We start from the raw sequence: 17775 nt of genomic DNA, 5'->3' as shown, positions 1-17775 counted from the left end.
CAGATCATCCAGACAGGATATCAATAAGGAAACACTGGCCTTAAAAACACATCATACCAGATAGATTTAATAGATGTATATATAGAACATTCCATTGAAAAATAGCAGAATACAAATTATTTTCAAGTGCACATGGAACATTCTCCAGGATAGATCCCATGCTAGACCACCACAAGTCTCAATAAATTTAAGATTGAAATCATATCAAGCATCCTTTCCATCCACAGTGGTATAAGACTGGGAATCAACGATAAGGAAAAGTACTGCAGAAAACCACAAACAGGTAGAGGCTAAACAATATGCTACTAAACTACCAATTGATCACTGAAGAAATCAAAGAGGAAATCAAAAAATACCTGGAGACAAATGAAAATGGAAACACAATGTTCCAAAATCTGTGTGATGCAACAAAAGCAGTTCTAAGAGGGAAGTTCATAGTGATACAAGCATACCAGTCAGGAAATAAGAAAAATCTCAAATAAACAATCTAACCTTACACCTAAAGAAACTAGGAAAAGAAGAACAAACAAAACTTAAAGTTAGTAGAAGGAAGGAAATAATAGAGACCAGAGAGGAAATAAATGAAATAGACACTAAAAAACAATAGAAAAGATCAATGAACCTAAGAGCTAATTCTTCAAAAACATAAACAAAATGTATAAATCTTTAGCCAGACTCATCAAGAAAAGAAGAGAGAAGGCCTAAATAAACAAATCAGAAAGGAAAGACAAGAAGTTACAAACATCACCACAGAAATACAAAGAATCATAAGAGATTACTGTGAATAATAATGCACCAAAGGAATTAGACAACCTAAAAGAAATGGATAAATTCCTAGAAACATACAATCTTCCTAGACTGAATCGGGAATAAATAGAAAATACAACAGACCAATTACCAGTAATGAAATTGAATAAGTAATTTGTAAAAACTACCAAAAAACAAAAGACCAGGTCAAGTCAGCTTCAGAGATGAATTCTACTAAACACCTAAAGAACAGTTAACACCTATTATTCCCAAACTATTCCAAAAAATTAGAGGAAGGAATGCTTCCAAACTTATCAGCATCACCTTGATACCAAAACCATACAAAGACACCACAGAAAAAGAAAATTACAGGACAATATCACTGATGAATGTACATGTAACAATCCTCAACAAAAGATTAGGAAACCAAATTCAACAAGAAATTAAAAGAATCATTCACCATGACCAAGTGGGGTTTATCCCAGGGAGGATGCAAGGATGGTTTATTATCTGCAAATCAATCAATGTGATATACCATATTAACAAACTGAAGAATAAAAATCATATAATCATCTCAATAAATGGAGAAAAAGTGACAAAATTCAACATCCATTTATGATAAAACCTCTCAACAAAGGGAGGGAACATACCTCAACATAATAAAGGCCATATATGACAAGCCCACTTCCAACACCATAATCAATGGTGAAAAGATAAAAGGATTTCTTTTAAGATCAGGAACAAGACAAGGATGCCCACTCTCACCACTTTTATTCAACATAGTGGAAGTTCTAGCCACAGCAATCAGACAAGAAAAAGGAATAAAAGAAACCCAAAATGGAAAAAAAGAAGTAAAACTGTCACTTTATGCAGATGACCTGACACTATATACTATATATATGTAAGATTCTAAAGACATCACCAAAAACCTATTAGAATGAACATATGAATTCAAAAACTTGCAGGATACAAAAATTAATATACAGAAATCTGTTGTTTCTCTATATGCTAACGATTAACTATCAGAAAGAGAAATTAAGAAAACAATCCCATTTACAACTGCACCAAAAAGAATAAAATACCTAGGAATAAATCTATCTAAGGAGGTAAAAGACCTATACTCAGAAAACTACAAGATACTGATGAAAAAAATGGAAGGCTACACAAACAGGGGGAAAGATATACTGTGTTCATGGACTGGAAGAATTAATATTGTTAGAATGACCATACTACCCAAGGCAATCTATACATTCAGTACATTCCCTATGAAAATACCAAGGACATTTTTCAGAGAACTAGAAAAAATAATTCTAAAATTTTTATGGAATGACAAAAGACCATGAGTAGCCAAAACAATCTTGAGAAAGAACAAAGCTAGAGACAACACGTTCCCTGATTTCAAACTATACTACAAAGCTACAGTAATCAAAACAATATGATACTGACACAAAAACAGACACATAGACTAATGGAACAGAACAGAGAGCCCAGAAGTGAACCCACACTTTCTGGGCAATTAATCTACAACAAAGGAGGCAAGAATATACAATGGGGAAAAGGCAGCCTCTTCAATAAATGGTGTCGAGAAAACTAGACATCTACAAGTGAAAAAATCAAACTGGGCTACTCTCTCACACCATATACAAAAATAAATTCAAAATGGATTAAAGACTTAAATGTAAGACCTGAAACCATAAAACTTTTGGAAGAATACATAGGCAGTATGCTCTTTGACATCAGTCTTAGCAATATTTTTTTGGATCTGTCTCCTAGGCAAGGAAAACAAAAGCAAAAATAAACAATGGGACTACATCAAACAAAAAAGCTTTTGCACAGCAAAGGAAACAATCAATAAAATGAAGAGCTAGCCTACTGAATGGGAGAAGGTATTTGCAATCAATATATCTGATAAGGTGTCAATATCCAAAATGTAAAAAGAACTCATACAACTCAACATCAAAAAAACAAACAACTTGATTTTAAAAAAAGCAGAGGTCCTGAATAGGCACTTCTCCAAAGAAGACATACAGGTGGCCAACAGACACTTGAGAAGATGCTCAACACCACTAATCAACAAGGAAATGCAAATCAAAACCACAATGATATGTCAGTTCATACCTCTCAGAATGGCTATCATGAAAAAAAAACAACAGCAACAACAACAAATAACATGTTGTCAAGGATGTGGAGAAAATGGAACCCTCATGCACTGTTGGTAGAAATGGAAATTGGTACAGCTACTATGGAAAACACTACAGAAGTTCCTCAATAATTACAAACAGAACTTCCCTAAGAACTAGCAATTCCACTTCTGGGTATTTTTCCAAGGAAAACAAAAGCATTAATTCAAAAAGATATATGCACCCTGTTCATTACAGCATTATTTACAGTAGCCAAGTTACAGAAGCAACCTAACTCTCCATCAACAGATGAATAGATAAAGAAGATGTGGTACACACACACACACAGGAATATTACTCACCCATAAAAAAGAATGAGATCTTGCCATTTGCAACAAATATGGATGAATCTAGAGGTTACTATTATGCTCAACTGAAATATGTCCGACGGGGAAATACAGATAACATATGATTTCTCTTATATGTGGAATCTAAAAAACAAAATAAATAAACAAATATAATTAAACAGAAACAAACCCATAGATACAGAAAACAAACTGGCAGTTGGCAGAGGGGGAGAGGAAGAGTGGGACGATAAGAAAAATAGGTGGGGGAGATTAAGAGATACAAACTTCCAGCTATAAAGTAAATAACTCATGGGGAAGTAATGTACAGCATAGGAAACACAGTCAATAACATTGTAATAACTTTGTGTGGTGATGGATGATAACTAGACTTATTGTGGTGATCATTTTGTAATGTATAAAAATATCAAACCACTATGTTGTACACCTGAAACTAATATAATATTGTAAGTCAATTATACTTCAATTAAAAATAAATAAATAGGGCTTCCCTGGTGGCGCAGTGGTTGAGAATCCACCTGCCAATGCAGGGGACACGGGTTCAAGCCCTGGTCCGGGAAGGTCCCACGTGCCATGGAGCAACTAAGCCCATGCACCACAACTACTGAGCCTGCACTCTATAGAGCCCAGGAGCCACAACTACTGAAGCCAGCGTGCCTAGAGTCCATGCTCCTCAACAAGAAAAGCCACCACAATGAGAAGCCCACGCACCGCAACAAAGAGTAGCCCCCGCCCGCCACAACTAGAGAAAAGCCCGCGCGCAGCAAAGAAAACCCAATGCAGCCAAAAATAAATAAATAAATTTATAAATAAATAAAGATATGCAGGGAAGGAGACATGTGAATGAATGATCCATGTGGTACTAGATTAGAAATGGAAACACCAGTATGAATTCATGTATGTACATACACATATGTATGTATGTATACTAACTCATATATACATATATTCTCTTGCTTTGTCATCTGAGAGGGCCTAAAACCAACAACACTCCAGAAGCAAGAAGCACACCTAGTGCCCAGATGTTCATTTTTAATAACATTCTCTAATAGAAAATATGAATACAATATTGATTTTAGTTAGTATTGGTCCATTAGTTGTAACAAACATACCTTACTAATGTAAAGTATTAATAAGAGGGGAAGCTGGATGGGGGTTTATGGGAACTCTGTACTATCTTCACGTTTTGTTTTGTGAAATTATAACTGTTCTAAACACTAAAGTTAATTTTAAAAAAAAAGCAACCAAACATGAAACTTAATTAATTTAATTTAATAGCACCTAGCACAATGGCCAACATACAACAGGTTCCCAATAAACGTGCTGAAGAGCTAAATGAACAAATGCTACAAATGAATATTTCTTATTAGAAATGATTCTAACGTCAAGTAAATTGTATTGATAAAAACAACATGTTTTAAAACTTGTACTATAATTGACTGAGTTGCATTTTTGCAACTATTGGCAGATCTAGATATAATGAGACCCAGATATAAGCAAAATACACGAATCATACATGTCATAATGACTGGCACATCTAGTCATTCAAACCGGGTGAATAAATTTAAATTATGTTGGTTTTGTTTTTTTAATCACACTGAAACTTAGGAAGCTAATTCTTAGCTCTCAAACAAATAAAATATGTTCCCAAGTTTAGTACCTCTGCATACTCTTTTATTTCTTTGTCAAACTTATTCACTCAGTCATCTTAGAATTCCGTACCTAGTGAAGTTATACCTTGAATGTGAATTTCTCTTAGATTGCATATAAATGTGAAACTAAACATATCACGGCACAAGGAAGCATTTCTCTGAAACGCCTCATCAATTGCTGCAAGTACTTGCAAATTCTTAGTTTCAACAGGGGAAAAAAATCTTGTCCAGCTTAAGTAAAATTAGTATTTTATCATTTGCATTTAAATGGAGAAAAGGATAGAGTTATCCTACCACCTCGTGGACTGTTAGGGTATTGCTTTTTCAGAGCCAAAAGCACATTTTAAGAATGAGAGGATAGAAAACACTAAACAGTGGTTATTCATGCTTTCCTACCGCCTTCAGTTCTTCTGCCCCTAAGTCCACATCTTCACATCTTACCCATTACTCAAAATGCAGTTTAAATGTCCCCATCATTGGAACATACTGTATAGCACAGGGAACTCTACCTAATGCACTGTGGTAACCTAAATGGGAGGGAAATCCAAAAGGGAGGGGATATCTGTACGTGTATGGCTGATTCGTTTTGTGGTGCAGTGGAGGCTAACACAACATTGTAAAGAAACCATACTCCAATAAAAATTAATAATAAATAAATAAATAAATAAATGTCCCCATCATTATTTGTGAAACATTTTATTTATCACCAAATTATAGACTACCTGTAAGTAATTTTACTCTGGGTATTACTTCTATTGTATCTTTGACCAACTTCTGAGTTAAATATTTTTGTTTGCCTATCTCTCACCCTTATTTGGAGACAGTGAATATACAAACTTATGGCCTAGCACAGCAGCATGCTCACAGGAGGCAGTTAATAAGCATTCATGTAATGAATAAATATTTGCTAAATGAACAAATATGAATGTGAATGGTATGGGATTTCATAGGGTTATATGAGAGAAAATTCAGAAAGCAATTGTTCTGTATGCAACGCAAGAAGATTATTTTCATTTGGTTTAAACATAAAATTGCAATTAATATTAAAATATTTAAAATGTTATTTTATGATATTTTAGATTTTTGCTGGAAAATAGAGTAGTTTAAAAACAAGTAACTGTTGTAAAATATGACAGACTGAGGAATTTTCAAACATTTAACAAGAGGACAGATTTTTATAATGTTATATAGATATGCACTTTGGATTGAATTTAATGATTCTAACGAATAAAACCAATGTTAAATTTTTTTTTAAATGTCCACATCATAGAATCATCTCTAAATTACAATTACAAGAAAATGGCTAAATGAAAATGCATCTCTGCTCTAAACTTCCATGCCACCTTACCTGGTTCCTCTTATTTTCTAGCTGGCATTACTTAGTCTTATACTCACTGTAAGTATTTTGAGGACATGTAGACAATGTGTACTGAAACTGGCTCACACGGGTTCTCACCAACAGTTTAATACTCAGAAATTTTGCAAGCCATTTGTTAAACTGTCGGTAGCTTGAAATTGGTCATGGTAGGTACTTTTATACAACAGAAATCAGGGAACACCACAAATCAAGATACTTTAAAAAAATATTTTTAATCATCTTTAACTTCTCCACATCTCATTTTCTCTACTTGTAATATGTAGTGAGGAGAGGTGGGACAGCTCCTACCTCACAAGACTGTTGTAAGGACTAAACAAAATAACCCACATAAAAGGCTGTGTCTAGTGTCTGGCATATAGTGTGTGCTAACCAAATATTATAATCAATCTCCATACCCCATCACAGTGCCTTGCAAGTAGTAAATCCCTCAATAAATACTCAGTTGTTAAATGACAAATGAAATCAAGAATTTCAATGGAATATTTTAAGATATGTTAACACTGATAGTAGCCCCAGGTTAACAATAGGACAGATCATTACCAGGAATATAAACTCTTTACTTATAAATAACCCAGACTTTTTTTCTTTGCCTCTTCCTGCTCTAAATCAATTGATAGATAGATTTTATCTCTAAAATTTCTAGAAATATTCATTTAGATAAAAATTCTAGATATATTTTCTAGATAAGTATAGATCTAGAGAGATATAGATACAGATCTTTGTTTCCTTCTGCATTTCTCTCCCATTCTGATTCAGTCTAAAGTGCCTTCCTTTCTCCTTGTTCTTTTTAGTTTATTTCATAATGCAAAATATATAATTTATGCCTCACTTTGTTCCAGAAAACATTTGTTGTGAATAATAGATAACTTGGTTTCATGTTTAGCGAATAAGCTTTTTAAATTTCTCCAAGGGAACAAAATAAAGTAGCTTTTTACCACAACTTTCATTGATCCTGTGCTCCTGTTTGATTGGCCCTTTCCTTTGGGAAAAGACAAAATTAAGTTTCCAAGCACAAAGTTGAAAACCAAATTATCATGAATTCCAGACACTTTCCAAAAAGGAACACAAGAAAAGTCCTTATCCTTTAAGGTAGATGTCACCCTCATATCTCTTTACCTACCTCACTGCAATCCTAATATGGTGTTTCTTTAGCTATAAGGCTGCTTCCAATAACTAACTATGTTTAAGGATCTGCTATAGCTTCATTTGCTTGCTAAAAAGCAAAACCAAAAGATTGAAACAACTAATTAATTGCAACTAATTAGTTGTTTCAATTTTCTGGTTTTGTTCTAATTAGTTGCAAAAACAGACTGGAAAATGATTTACTCCAGATGGTTTGGAATAAAATTCCAATTGCTCAAATGTAAATTTATTCATCTAAAATAAGTTTTTCCTTACTTAGCTACACAGAGATGTTTTTTAATGGAGGAAAAAGTAAAATATTGGCTTAGTAATAAAACTAAGATGACCATTTGCCCTAGAATATACAAATTCTGTCCATTTCTGGTTTAAAAATACACAGAGGCTGAAACAAATAGCACATCCACAAGGCACTGGCTGATGCAAGCACTTTGTTTAGTGAAATAACTACTGCGATGTGTTGGTCTACCCTTATCCAAGAACATGTCAATGACATAGTGTGTGACAGGAGGGGCTTCCTCCAGAAGTAGAAATAAGGTGGGTGAGTCAGAAATTAAAATTCCAACTAACCTGCAGGCATCTGTAAGATGAAGCAATACATTGTATTTGATTCACTTCCTGGTCTGTTTCCAAAGGACACTGTCAAACACAATGATTCTTTTTCCCAACAGCTGTCACCACCAAGTCAGCTATCCTTTGTATTTTCTCTTTGTTTTTGAATCCAGACAGAGAGCAGATGGCTGGACTCAGTGCCAGGGCAAAGGTAAAATTAGTGTCTCACCTAAAGAGGTACTGCCAGACTTCATTCAGACAAAAGTCCCAGCAACAAATACCTACAAAATCTAGGGTCTAGAAAACACAATCTGAACCTCCTGTTTTATTTACCAAGTAAAAACAAAAAACCCACTTTTGAGGAAAACTTAATTAATTTGCTAAGAGGTGATGAGAAGACTCACAGATTTCATCTTCAGAGAGAAGTGGTTTCCCCTGTCATCAACTCTGTAATTTCCAGGCTCTGTAAAAAAGCACATTATGTTCAATGTTCCTCTAAGCTGAGCTCATGGGTGAATTCCAGAATATAAAATGTCATCTTCCAGAGCTAAAACTTTACTAAAGCAAATAGGTTTAAAAAATATTTGACTAAAAAAACACTGCAAATTAAAATTACAATGGGACAGCTAAATGAAAGGTGAGACTTTCCAACTGAGGGGATTAAAGCTAGAATCAGAATTAGAGAAGGAAATTCAGAGCTGCAAGATATAACCAGTCACTTATTAACCACATAGTGTAGTTATAATATATAACTGGCAGTGGAAGGATTAGAATGACACGGAAAAAACCCTCCAACTATTACAAAGAAAGTTTGATCTCCCATAAAAATAAACTTTTGGCCTTCTATTGTGAAGCTGAAAGGTTCTGCCATTCAAAGAGCCACCTATTTTGCCTCTTCTCAGTGGCACAGGAATTGAGAATTTTGTTGCCTCCATTTACTTATTTAAAATGCTTAAAAGATAAAGAGAGTAGAACTAGAAATCGCTTCTATGGCCCTTCATAAATTGGTGATTTTCTCTACACTTTGATTAGTACCAAGACAGAGACAGAATCACATATGCAATTGATTTCTATTATTCACCCCCTCTCTCAGGTAACTCAAAATTAGTAAAATCATAGTAATAGCAGTTGACTGTCACAAGGCAGAGACCTCAGTAGCCTAAGAGACTGTTCTCAGTAGTCAGGCTTCAGGACTAGGAGACCCAGCAGTGAGATGAAGATTTCTTTTGAGGCAGAATAATTAATCATCTATTGTTTTTTCAAAGCCCAAGGGCACAGACCTAAAAAAAAAAAAAAAACACCAACAAAAAAAAAAACTCTCAAGTTAAATAACGCCCTTACTTACGTAAATTACTATATTTTCAAATAAGACAAAATATTGTATATATATTTTTAATCCCATTATTTCTAATCCTTTATTTCCTCCATAGCAGCTGGAAGAAAGGCAGTTTCTGAATATGGCTAAGATTTTTCAAAACAAATGGTGAGAAACTTTGTCTTTAGAGGCAGTTTCAGACCTGGGCCCAAATCCCACTCTATCACTCATACATGTGGGGTACATGAAAAAAATTACTTAATTTATCTGAACTTCAATTCCTGAATCTTGTACAATAGAGATAATATTGCCTACTTCATAGAGCTGAAATTAGATAAGAAATGTATATAGTATTTAGTATATTGCCTATAAATGTGCTGTCCAATACAGCAGGCACTAATTACATGTGACTATTTAAATTTATTTATTTATTTATTTTTATTTTTGGCTGTGTTGGGACTTCGTTGCTGCACGCCGGCTTTCTCTAGTTGCAGCGAGCGGGGGCTACTCTTTGTTGTGGTGGGCGGGATTCTCATTGCGGTGGCTTCTCTTGTTGCGGAGCACGGGCTCTAGGCACATGGGCTCAGTAGTTGTGGCTCGCGGGCTCTACAGTGCAGGCTCAGTAGTTGTGGTGCAGGGGCTTAGTTGCTCCGCGGCATGTGGGATCTTCCTGGACCAGGGCTCAAACCCGTGTCCCCTACATTGGCAGGTGGATTCTTAACCACTGCGCCACCAGGGAAGCCCCATGTGGCTATTTAAATCAAATTTAAATTAATGAATATTAAATAAAATTTAAAAATCTGTTCTACAGTCACACTAGGTATATTCCAGTAACCAATAATCACATGCGGCTGGAAAGAACATTTTTATCATCACAGAAATTTTTGAACATTGCTAAAGAATCTAGTAAGTGCTCAATAAATGTTTATTTGATCTGTGTGGCATTTTTTTTCTCCTCCTCTACAGTTCCTCTAAGTTCTCAGGCCTCCCAAGGTATCTCCTTATCATGAAGGAAAGCAATATGATAAGACATATATGTGTTTATCATTTTTTTCTCTCCCAGGAGTACTGGAGTTCTAAAAGAGCACTGCAAGGAGAAAGCAATGCTTACCACAAATGGGAGAAATTCTAACGATGGAGGTTTCAGGCATTACAGCAGACACTGGGGAAGGTCTTTCTGGACTCTGAGGGTGGGGAGAGAAAAAGAATCTCCATAGTACCCCTCAGTTCATACCCGAAGATCCACCTACTCATAGCAACAACGTAGACTTTAACACACCAACACTTACTGAGAAAATGGAAAAGAAAAAGGTTTTTTACTCTGTAGGATTCTTTTCACACCAAATTTTGGCTGAAATATCTAAAAATAAGTATGAATCATCAGCATTTCCCCAGAGAAACTTTAACCAAGTTAGTCTTGGGCACTTGAGTAGAATTCTTTGCATTAGTCTTTGTGTTCTTCGGATTCATTTCCTTTCTCCTTCCAAATACCAGAATTGGAGCTGGTAAGATACTAGAGAGAAAACGCTAATATGAGTCTAGAAAGTTAAGAAATGAGGAATTACAAGAAGCTGAAATTTAGAAGCTGAAATTCTAAGAATTCTAATCTCAGATGATACTTGGCGGTATCTGGTGAAATTATCCTATAGACCCTTGTAGATCTGGGCTTAAATGTTCTGGGTAAATTTCTCTGTAGCAGGACATTTGTGGTACTAAACTTCAAAGGATACACATCTTTGCTTTCAAAACTACAAGTAGAAGAGGCTGGCCCCTGTGCTTCATTATAAATGGGGAGAAGAAACGTCTAGTACTTTTAAAAAAACATGATGGGGAATTCCCTGGCAGTCCAGTGGTTAGGACTTGATGCTTTCACTGCCAAGGCCCGGGTTCGACCCCTGGTCAGGCAACTAAGATCCTGCAGGCCACTCAGCATGGCAAAGAAAAAGAAAAAAATTATGTTCTGCCTATAGGTGGTATCCTTAGAGGTAATAAGCAAAGCTTCCTTCCTAAGTCAAAATGAAAATGTGCGAACATAACTCATTGAAAGGCTATGCCTTTCTAGATCAAGTTGAAAACAGAGCAAGTCTGTTGTCATAGCCTTGGTAATAACAGTTGAACACACCTGATAATAAATTTGATCACAGGTCTTTGGTGAGTGAAATTATTCCCTGCTGATACATTTTAGGTTAAATAAATACATAATTGGCTTCTTTCACCTCTGCACCTATTATCAAACAATCCCCATTTGATTGCATACTTTTATGAGTTAATATTCTATAATCATCAATACTGGATATTTAGTTTACAACTAAAGTACTTACACTAACAACATTCTGATTGTGATTATATCTTGATGTTTTTTGTTGTCACATCAATGAGAGAAATTATGGATTTCATTAAACCACAATGCCATGATAAAAACATCGGACAAGAGGCAAGTTTTTTATTCTGCTGAAAACATATATTTACTAGCAGTCGAAACTCAAAAACATAAAATACTATCCTTTGGAAAGCATAAGTAACACAGGATCATAATTTTGTAAAATATAACTCAACTTATTTTAATCAATTGCCATATTTTCTCTTATTGCAAAATGATCTACATGCAGTATACTTTGACATAAAACTTTAGGTACTAAAAAGACATTTTTTCTGTCCAGTTTACTTTCTATTTTGCTGTCTTTTTACAATATTGGGCATATAGTAGTACTATAACTACTAGCTATTATTGCTATATTATTATCCCTTCCACTAGACAGAAATTTTATATTTTTTACTACTTTTTGATGTAAATTTTTATTCATATTATTTTGAGGAGACGGTATTTAGTGAAGACACATCAGCAAGACAAAGTGCTAAAAAAGCATAGCTTGGGCTTCCCTGGTGGCGCAGTGGTTGAGAATCTGCCTGCCAATGCAGGGGACACGGGTTCGGGCTCTGGTCTGGGAGGATCCCACATGCCGCGGAGCAACTAGGCCCGTGAGCCACAACTGCTGAGCCTGCGCGTCTGGAGCCTGTGCTCCGCAACAAGAGAGGCCGCGATAGTGAGAGGCCCGCGCACCGCGATGAAGAGTGGCCCCCGCTTGCCGCAACTAGAGAAAGCCCTCGCACAGAAATGAAGACCCAACACAGCCAAAAATAAATAAATTAATTAATTAATTTAAAAAAAAAGCATAGCTTACCAACTTTTTAAATGAACAAAAATTCATAACATCAACTTCTGTACAGAGCAATAGCAGCTGGTTATCCAGCCCAAACTTTCTAATAATAATAATGGTAATAGAGGCATACCTCATTTTACTGCACTTCGCTTCATCGAGCTTCGCAGATATTGTGTTTTTTACAAAATTGAAGGTTTGTGGCAACCTGCATCAAGCAAGTCTATCGGCGCCATATTTCCAATAGCATTTGCTCACACCATGTCTCTGTGTCACATTTTGGTAATTCTCACAATATTTCAAACTTTTTCAATACTATTATATTTGTTACAGTGATCTATGATCAGTGACCTTTGATGTTACTATTGTAATTGTTTGGGGGTGCCATTAAACACACCCAAATAAGACAGTGAACTTAACTGCTAAATGTGTGTGTTCTGACTACTCCCCTGAATGGACATTCCTCCACCTTTCTCCCTCCCCTCTGGCCTCCCTATTCCCTGAGATAGAACAATATTGAAATTAGGCCAATTAATAAAGCTACAATGACCTCAAAGCTTTCAAATGAAGAGTCACACATCTCTCACTTTAAATCAAAAGCTAGAAATGATTAAGTTTAGTCAGGAAGGCATGTAGAAAGATGAGATAAGTTAGCCCTTTTGAGCCAAACAATTTGCTAAGATGTTAATGCAAAGGAAAAGTTCTAGAAGGAAATTAAAAGTGCTACTCCAGTGAACACAAATGATAAGAAAGTGAAACAGCTTTATTGCTAATATGGGAGAAGTGTGAGTGGTCTGGATAGAAGATCAAGCCAGCTACGACATTCCCTTAAGTTAAAGCCTAAGCTCTTCAATTCTATGAAGGGTGAGAGAGGTAAGGAAGCTGCAGAAGAAAAGTTTGATGAGGTTTAAGGAAAGAAGCCATCTCCATAACATAAAAGTTCAAGGCAAAGCAGCAAGTGCTGATGAAGAAGTTGCAGCAAGTTATCCAGAAGATCTAGCTAAGATAATTACTGAAGGTGGCTACACTAAACAATACATTTTCAATGGAGACAAAATAGTCTTATATTGGAAGAAGTTGCCATCCAGGACTTCAATAGCTAGTGAGGACAAGTCAATGTCTGGCTTCAAAGCTTCAAAAGATAGGCTGACTCTCTTGTTAGGGGCTAATGCAGCTGGTGACTCGAAGTTGAAGCTAATACTCATTTACCATTCCAAAATTCCTAAGACCCTTAAGAAATATGCTAAAACCACTCTGCCTGCGCTCTACAAATGGAATAACAAAGGCTGGATGACAGCACATCTGTTTACACCATGGTTTACTGAATATTTTAAGTAGGTTGAGACCTACTGCTCAGAAAAAAAAATTCCTTTTAAAATATTACTGCTCATTGACAATGCACCTTCTCACCCAAGAGTTCTGATGGAGATGTACCACAAGATTAATGTTGTTCTCATTCCTGCCAACACAACATCCATTCTGCAGCCCACAGATCAAGGAGTAATTTTGACTTTCAAGTCTTATTAAGAAATATGTTCTGTAAAGCATAGCTGCCATAGATAGTGATTCCTCTGATGGATATAGGCAAAATAAACTGAAAAACTTCTCTAAAGGATTCACCATTCCAGATGCCATTAAGAACATTCCTGATTCATGGGGAAAGGGCAAAATATCAACATTAACAGGAGTTTGGAAGAAGTTGATTCCAACTCTCCTGATGACTTTGAGGGGTTCAAGACTTCAGTGGAGGAAGAAACTACAGATGTAGGGGAAATAGCAAGAGAACTAGAGTTAGAAGTGGAGCCTGAAGGTGTGCCTGCATTGCTGCAATCTTATGACAAAATTTTAAAAGGGTGAGGAGTTTCTTCTTATGGATGAGCAAAGAAAGCAGTCTCTTGAAAGGGAAGACAGGGAATCTACTCCTGGTGAAGATTTTTGAAATGATAACACAGGATTTAGAATATGACATAAACTTAGTTGATAAAGCAGTTTGAGGATGCGAGAGGACTGACTCCAATTTTGAAGGAAGTTGTACTGTGAGCAAAATGCTATCAAGCATCATTACATGCTACAGAGAAATCGTTCATGAAAGGAAGAGTCAATCGACGCAGAAAACTTCATCATTGTCTTACTTTAAGAAACTGCCACAGACACCACAACCACCCTGATGAATCCCAGCCATCAACATCAAGGCAAGACCTTCCACCAGCAAAAAGATTACAAGTTGCTGAAGCCTCAAATAATGGTTAGCATTTCTTAGCCATTAAGTATTTTTAAAATAAGGTATGTACATTTTTTAGAAATAAAGCTATTGTACACTTAATAGACTACAGTATAGTGTAAACATAACTTTTATATGCACTGGGAAACCAAAAAATTCGTGTGACTCACTTGTGATATAAAGTTTATTGCAGTGGCCTGGAAATGAACCCACAGTATCTCCTAAGTATGCCTGTAATAATGCCATCATTTTCACTGGTCAAAATTCTTTGACTAAAGTAGCAGAAAACACTAACTTAACCTAAATCCAAAGAAAGAATTTGTTATAAGAATATGAATATCTTGTGTGAATCAAAAAGTGATTGGAACAAGAAATGAACAGGCATCAGGAACTAAAAAGTCCTCTCTCCTTGTTACTCGTCTGCTCTATTTTTCTCTTGGAAGACTGACTTTTCTCTGCTTCTTTATCAATATACTGAATAAAGCTACCTCTCGGCTCCCAAATTATAAAGTTTTAGCTGTTTCTTGGTCTCAACTAATCAAGTGAATCTGATTGGTCTAGCTTGAATCAGGTGTGCATCCAGAGGTCAAAAGTCTGGGCCAAGGCTTAGGGGTTGTGTAATATAAATATGACTGCAGTGAGCTCAGCCCAAGAGATGGGCTGTGTAGGGCTGGCATGTTCTCAGAAATGAAATATTCAACAAGTTGGGCAGAAACCCTCCAAAGTATCAACTACTATGTTTTAATCTCTTCAAAATGATGTCATTTATACAGTTTTCTTTGATGAGAGGATCTCGTGCTTATCCTAGGCCTAGTTAACATCGGGTAGTGATAGTTATTATTAGGAAGCTAAGATGTTCCAAACTATTTTATTCATGCTATCATTAACACCAATAAATATATAATTTCTGCTAACTTTAGACCTTTCATCACTGGCTGTAAAGTATATCCCAGATTAAGCTCAGATAATGCTAGTGAGGTTTAATGAAAGAATGGCTTCTGAATACAAAATCATGCAAAACTTCATTAAAACACTGGCCAAAAAAGCCTAAGGATAACATGTCAGTTAAAGGCCACTCTTGTTAAAAAACAGGAAGGTCATATGGCCATACTCCATAATTTAGCTAAAGATAATTGAATATATAAAATGTTAGAGTTTTACTATATTGTATTTTCTTTAATTTTTAAATTTATTATTGACCAGATTATTTTCTTTCCTGCCAGTGAAAAAGCCAGAAGAAATCTGAATAATCAACATAATGATCAGGTCCAAGCCTTATTTATAACAGTCAATTTGGGCAACTCATTACTGTCCAGAGATACATTTTTTTTCACCAAGTAGCTATAATGGTTTTCAGGACAAATTTTGAAGATTCGGGCTTCCAGTAAGTGAAGAACAGGTGTCTGGAGGAAATAAGATAGGTTTTTAGACCTGGAAAAAATGAAAGACTGACTGCTTGGCACTCTGAAGATTGGTTATATCAGCCTGCAAACACCCTCTCATTATTTTAATATCACACTTATATAAAATACTTTGGGATCCTTTGCCAGAAAGATAAAAACAAATTAAACTGAAGGCAGGACATGAACTGAATATCTTATTCTGGAAGCACCATCACTGACAGCTTTAGAAAAAAAAATAGAATGGATCCTTCAAAACACTTTTTCCAAAGGTCAAACAATATTACCAAGAAAGAGTCAAAAAGAAAAACAGCATAATAAGCAGCAAGTGTGGTTCTCCTCACCGCTCATATAATTCCTTCTTAACATTCTTATAGTTCTTAGTAATTTCTGGGTGTATATAGTTCTTTGTTTACTGGATTGGAAGCTCTCCTTGGGCACTATGTCTTCTTCATGGTACATTCCCCAAATTGGCAAATGTAGCACTGTGCATGTACTCAGTGTTCAAAAATGTTTCTTAAAATGAAAGGACAGCATGTTCTTTGGATTTTTGCAAAATTCCTTCATTGTTTACAATTCCTGAAAAATGAAATGAACCTGACCTCTATCCAACATGAAAATACTCTTTTCTCTACACGTGCCTTTATTCCTTTACTCCTGCTATTCCTTCTGCCTGCAATACCCTTTCCTAATCTCATAAATCCTACTCATTCTTCAAGGCCTATGGCAAGTAGCCCCTTCTCCATGAAGCTTTCTCTGATCTTCCCAGCTACAAGTAATCTTTCCTTCTGTTGAAGTTCCACTTTACCTAAACCTTCCTTACATCCCTCAATTATACTATACCCAGTTGCATTACCTAAGTAACTATCTCCGAAGTTACAGCAAGTATACAGCCATGTCTGATAAAATATTTACTAGGTGACTACCTTCAAGCCTATGGTTCCAATGGGGTTTAAGACTTCTAATTCAGGATGATCCCACACCCTATTAATAAGGATCTCCTCTTGCATTTGAGCCATCCTCTGGGAAGACAAAGAAGAACACTTCAAGGCAGTTTTGTAACCTACTGTGTAATAACCTACCATGTGATAACTGCCTGCGTGCACTATTCCCAAAGAACATCTGAAGCCTCTGTGCTGGCAGGTTGTGACCTTCTGAGTGAACCTAATGACACGTGCAGCTTATGAGAGTCCTGTGAGTCGGAACATTTAGTTGAATCTAAAATGACCCTTGATGGACCATTTCAATAAGGTTTCAAGTATTAATAGCTTATTATGAAAATTAAATGAATTAGTATATGTAAAATTCTTAAATGGTGTCTGGCACATAGTAATAACTCAATGAATGTTACCTACTGTTGCCCATGGTCAGAAACCAGCCAAGTAGAACTATGAATTCAGACTGATATGAATTCATGTCTGATTCCAGACCCTATGTACCATTACTCCTTGGTACTTTTCTACATAAAATCAATTTCCTATCTCCTTCCCTCTAAACCTGCTCTCAAAAATGGGTTTTTATATCACACATGTGTACTTCAGTGCAAAATTAAGTGACTTTTTTACCTGCATGGATACACATCATAAGCCGGATCCAAGTGTCTATTCCCAAACCTATTTGCTTCCAAACAAATGTTTGTGTCCCCCTAAAGTTCAGATGTTGAAGCCCTAATATGATGGTGTTTGGAGGTGGGACCTTTCATGTCATGAAGGTAGAACCCCATGATG

The 17775-nt window shown here is 35.8% G+C and overlaps 1 long non-coding RNA gene across 1 annotated transcript in view; it reads right to left on the bottom strand.

The window, feature by feature from the left end:
- The window catches only part of LOC309607158, a 681872-nt gene that overhangs the window by 662342 nt on the left and 1755 nt on the right, over nt 1-17775 (bottom strand). Inside the window, exon 2 of the long non-coding RNA XR_014232286.1 lies at nt 8359-8417. This is a non-coding gene — a long non-coding RNA (uncharacterized lncRNA). The remainder of the gene's footprint in view (nt 1-8358; nt 8418-17775) is intronic.

This window comes from Balaenoptera borealis (genome assembly GCF_965194805.1).
Source record: "Balaenoptera borealis genome assembly, chromosome: 12".
NCBI classification, from domain to species: domain Eukaryota; kingdom Metazoa; phylum Chordata; class Mammalia; order Artiodactyla; family Balaenopteridae; genus Balaenoptera; species Balaenoptera borealis.
This window is presented reverse-complemented; position numbering and strand designations above follow the sequence as displayed.